Below are 6,063 nucleotides of genomic sequence, written 5' to 3' on the forward strand. Positions count from 1 at the left end.
AATAATCAACTAAAAAAAAAAAAAAAAAAAAAAATTAACCCCTATACTTCAAATTCTCCAATCTACTCCTATTGCTTTGAGATACTTCATTATCGCACTATATATTTTTACTTGTTCTACTTGCTTTCCCAATAGACTTTCCATACTGAATACTACCACACCCAATTTTCTTACTATCCTCTTAAGTACTAACCTTTCTTTTCCATATTTTAAACATTTTATTAAAACATGTTCTATTGTTTCTGCCTGATCACAATAATTACATTTTCCCGTATCATGTTTTCCTATCTTAAACAAGGAATGATTTAATCGTGTGTGCCCTATTCTAATACGAGAAACAATCGTATCCTCTTTCCTATTCCTATACACTTACGAGGCTTGTGATTGCAGCAAACAAATCAGAACATATCTCGGTTTTACGTCCTCTACCCACTGGAGTGCAACCATCATGGCAACTAATTCTGCTGAAAATACAGAGATATGGTCAGTTATGACCACAACATATTTTTAGAGCTTGATTTTGTATTGCTTCAATCTTTTTGAGTGTAGTCTCGTTTGCAAAACCGTAAATTATACTTCCATAATCTAAACTTGATCTAATTAAAGTATTATATATTCTTTTCAACGATTATCTACAAGCTCCCCATTCCACCCCTGTTAAACATCTTAATATATTTACTCCTTTTTTACATTTCTTAATCAGATTTTTAGCATGTATAGCAAAAGTCATCCTGGAATCCATCCATACACCGAGATATTTGACTACTGGCACTTGCTCCAATTCCTGCTTATATAACTTTACCTTAACCTCTGGTATTTTTTTCCTTTTAGTAAAACATATAACCTGAGTTTTTGCCACAGATAATCTAAAGCTCCAATTATTTGCCCACCCCTCCACTTCATCTACTGCTTTTTGAATACTTTGTGTTACACGTGCAATATTACGTCCTCTTTTCCAAATTGCCCCGTCATCCGCAAATAATGCTCTTCCTACATCACCTTTTAAATTACAAAAAACATAATTTATCATAATATTAAACGAATGAAACTAAAGGCAGAGAATGTCTAATATGGCGAGAAGTTTCACTCTCACTACACTTCCGGCTTCTGAACTGGTTGCAGTTCCACTCTGGCTCCACATGAGGGCGCTCACAGGACGAGTGCAGAATGAATGGAGGTCTATGGCGCTATACCAATAAAAATCCACTTTTCTCAGGATATAATTTTTTGTCTAGTAATTTGAATGTTGTATTCGAAAGGAGATGCAAAGAAATTACACATTGCTGGGTGTTAGATTTTTTAGAGTCACTTATTTGCTTTAAAAAGTCTTTTAAAGTGTCAATGACGTCATACACATCGTACGACCAGAGATACTGCTTTACGGCAATCCTTCAGTCGCTCTGGTGCTTTCAGCTCTGCACTTTCTTTTCTCTCGAGGCATCGACAACACAGCTGACACAGGTAAACACGTGCTAGAAGAGTTTTTGTTTTGTTTGTTTCTGGTCCCGCTTCGGATGCCACCAAGCGGTATCCCATTCATTCTGCACTCATGGCGAGCGCCCCCAGTGGAGCTCTGGTGGAACTACAACCAACATTCAGTACAATAGAGCTTAAAGGAGAACTCCGGTCAATTTTAACATTGAGCTCATTTTTTTGTACATTTGGAGTGCTGTCAATACAGAGAACAACGATAAAAATCGGTGTTGCCTACACCGTGTTATCCTCTTTTTAAAATTTGCACCCTGTTGACTTCAATGGGGCAAGTACTAAACCTGCTTTTAGCCTCTTAACATCCTTCATGTGTCATTACAAGTGCACAGGTCATGTGAGTGATTCCTTCGGAGTGAACACGAGTGAATCTGACTGCAGTAGATGTGAAAGATATGAATAAAAATGATGTTATTTAAGCCAGCGCAAATACCTGTTTACATCCTGTTTTCAGTCAAAGTCCATAGTAATCGATTGTCAAGTTCACGCGCATAGGTTTAGTTACCTATGATCACGCGCGTGAACTCGACAATCGACTACTGTGTATTACTTTTTGTTATCTTACCTACTATACCATCTCTATAATATTGCTTCTCTCTGTTATTAGTTATAACTAACGTTAACCCTTAAACACAGGGCTCGTCAAGTTCGGTCCTGGAGGGCCGGTGTCCTTCAGAGTTTAGCTCCGACCTCATGACCGCCAGGAACAAGTTTGATGACCCCTGCTTAAACATGTCAGATTAAAAAAATAATAATCATTATTAACTTACCTGAGACGAGGAGTGAGCGCTTGGCTTTGGCAGCTGATTCGCCATCTTCTTCTTCTTCTTCTTCTTCTTCTTCTTCAGTAAATTTTATTGGCAGCTGATCCGCCATTTCGGCGCCAGTGGTTTAAAACGTTGGTGGGGCGCATGCGCACTTCATTGAATCGATTCATCTTCCCTCGGATAGTAATGCCTGTGACCTTGATGACGTATTTTGACAGTCGTTTCGCACACCGCACTTCGTGGTCGTAATTCGCATGTCGTGTGTGTATCAGAGCTGTTGTGAAAACAAGCGCTGTGTCTGTAAACTGTCACAGTCATACATTTTAGAGTTGTACTCTAAAAAACACAGCGCGTGTCTGTAAACTGTCGTGGCCGTAGATTTTGGAATCCAACTCTGACAAAAAAACAGAATTACATACAATAGTTTTAAATTACGCACGAGTATATTTTAATTACACACAAATGTTTTGAATTACGAACGCATTTTACCAGCATTTTACCATACCTCATGTATTGCATTTTACCATACCTCATGTATTGTCAGATACATTTAACCCATCACAGTTAGTGCGCAGTTAGTGGATTAGTGAGTAGTGAACACACACCAACACACACAGAGAGAGAGAGCAGTGGGCAACCAGTGGCGCCCGGGGAGTGATTGGGGGTCACCAGTCTGACTCTGACTATAACCATTAGGGCATGACTGCCACACTTTAAGATTTGCAATAACATCATGTGGTCAGGCTTAAAAAGTCTTACAATTTGCAGATTTCTCAGTCTAATGAAAGTAGTCAGTAGTCATAAACATACAATACTGTATTTATTATATATATATATTTTTGAGACTGAAAATATAGTATGTGTGTGGCGAGCACGACGAGTGGCGTGATTGATAATGAGCGACGCGTGCGTGACGCACCAGTCTCGTATCTCTCACGGAGGAGCGGAAGCATAAAAGGAGGAGCGACGACAGTGGTGATTGAGAGAGGAACAGGCCTGGACTAGACTTGTGTTTTGTTTCTGTTTTATTGTGACAGCAGTCGGTCGTGAGGGGCTGCTGTCTTTTACTTTCGTTTTGTTTTATTTTTTATTAAAGTCTTTAAATCTTCGCCGGTTCCCGCCTCCTTCTTCCCGTAACAACATACCTCGTTACAATGTGTAATACAGTATATCAGTGGTGTGGAGAATTTTTCACATTTTATGTTTCTGCAAAACTTTATTCAAAGGTCCCTGATGAAAGCTTTTTTTCTCTGTGGGATGGGAAATCATCGATTTCAACTAGGTACCAGATTTGCTCTATACTGCATTTGTGAGTTTGATATATTTTTATATATGTTACTTGAATGGATTATAAACTGAATCTTTATTCACAGATCTGCCTATCTACTCGTGTACAAACACAGTGAGTATCATATGATTTTGCCGCATAAACATTTTCAATGACAATATTATTATTCTGACTTTGTGCTTTTAATGTTTTGTTACAGCAACTGAACTTCCAAACGAATAAGAGGTTCTTCTATTTTACCCTTTCATCTTTTGCTTATTTTTAGAGTAGGGAGTTTTCCCAAATAAACAATCATTGTATTTATTATTTCTTTGATAATTTTACACTCAGTATTTCTGTTGCTGCCATTTGATAACATTGAAAACATTTTGTTCTTAGCTGGAATGATGATGATGATGGTCGTTGCCAGAGTCACTAAATGAACACCAGAGCAGAACAACATCTCAGGAACAAAAGTACAGTAAACTGAGCATTAAATAAGCCGAATGTGGCCTGGATGTTGTTTTGCTGTAAATGTCTCTGTGGAAATGGACAGCATGAGTCCAGAAGATATAACACTGTATCCGACACACACAGTTCAGTCATGAGTCTCTGATCAAGAGCTGATGATCTCAGTCAGGTGTGTCACATTTACTCTCTACTCGCCTGAAGTCCACATACAAGATGATGATATTTACATTCTTGTTTTTTATTGTGAACTATTCATTTTTATGCATTTAACCTTATAATCTTTAGTAAAAATGTAATAACTACTTTAATATGATTCACCTAATGTTCATTATTTACTGAACTTTTTTTCAGTTCAGCCTGAACATTCAGATGAGACCATAGTACCGTAGTGAACACAGTACCACTGTTGACATATTTGTTAGACATTGTATATTAATAAAAGTATAAGATATGGATGATATAAACACATAATCATTATAGTGTCTGCTGAAGTGCATGTGCAATATTGTCTTTTATAATGTAGATATTAATGTAGCCTAATAAAAATTTACACACGATGAAGATGCTTTATGATATAGAGAAACTGAATTATTATCCTGCATTGTTTCTGCATGAGAACAGAATGATAATCAACTATCATAAAAGATTGGAATTAAATGTATTCATGTCAAGAAAAGTCTGTATTATGACCACACAAAATATAGTAATAATCATAAATATATGTTTGCATACATAACCAGAAACACTGTTTAAATGTGTTAATGTGTGTAGAAGGAAATATAAGCCGGTATTATACTAATAAACTGTAGTACCAATACTCTGGAGTCAGCATTTTCAATCAAAATTTGTTTTGATTAAAGAGACAATATGAAATTGGAATTCGATTCATGTTCATTTGTTCATCGTTAGAGATAAGTTCTGTGTAGAAGAACAGTACATCAGATTACCGTAGTAACAGCATTGCTCCAGCTTTGATAACATCTACATCTGGAATATGCAGATTGAATGGGTCTGGTGATGGAGGGAATTTTCTGCTTAATTCTTTGAACATTGTATGTAAACTTGTTTTTGAGACAGGTTGAGCAACCCATTTGTAGAAAGTCACATGTTTCTTATGACCAGCAATATGTGATATATTCAACTCTTTTGACTGAATGTCTGTGACACAACTACATTCTGTAATATAATCTTTCCATGGATTCAGACCTGGGAAATCCTTTATCAGGGTCTATGAGAGAGAGAAAGATCAGAACATCAGTCATAAAGAATCAGTTTGCTTATTTAAAATATTTGTTTTGTGTCAGTCATCCAACTCTATTTAATGATGAACAAAATGATATCTGCTATAATAACTAAGCAATTTACGTTGTTCATTTTGAACTGTTTAAGACAAGAAAAGTTTGTTTACAATTTATGTTGGCCAAAACAACAGTTTATTATTTGCCTTTTAAGAATAGTTCTTAAATTGTTTCATAATGTTTAAGTTTTTCTGAAAAATCTACACTGTAAAAAATGATCGTAATTTTAATGGTAAAAGACTGTAAAAATGCTACAGTGAAAAACTGTTAATTGGTTAACAGAAAGTTTCCGTACTATATACGGTAAATAACTGTGATAGATCTAATGGTACATTTAATATAATTTATTTTACAGTGAAAAAATGTAAATTGACATTCCCACAATTCCCTGCGTGACACTTCACATTTGATGTATTTTTGTTGAAATAACTATGTTTCTTCATAGTTTTCTTCGTTTTTTTTCTAATCAGTTATGTACATTAGGGTTTTATGTTACATTTAATGTTGTTAAATTAATGTTTATTGCATTTTTAAAATGTCATGTGTGTTACCGTGATGGTGTTTAAACGGACAGTATGGAATTTTTCTCCACTAGGGGCCGCTAACCTCTTTACAATAACAAAGGCGTAGTTTGATGACGCAACATTTGCTAAGAATTATGGATCTTGTCGTCAACGTCAAGCCGACCGATCTAATAATGTTTATGGATGACTGAATACATCAATGTTTTTATCATGACTGTGATATGAAGCAGTTCGGGATTGCTAAGAGA

This window comes from Abramis brama (genome assembly GCF_963993115.1).
Source record: "Abramis brama genome assembly, chromosome: 20".
NCBI classification, from domain to species: domain Eukaryota; kingdom Metazoa; phylum Chordata; class Actinopteri; order Cypriniformes; family Leuciscidae; genus Abramis; species Abramis brama.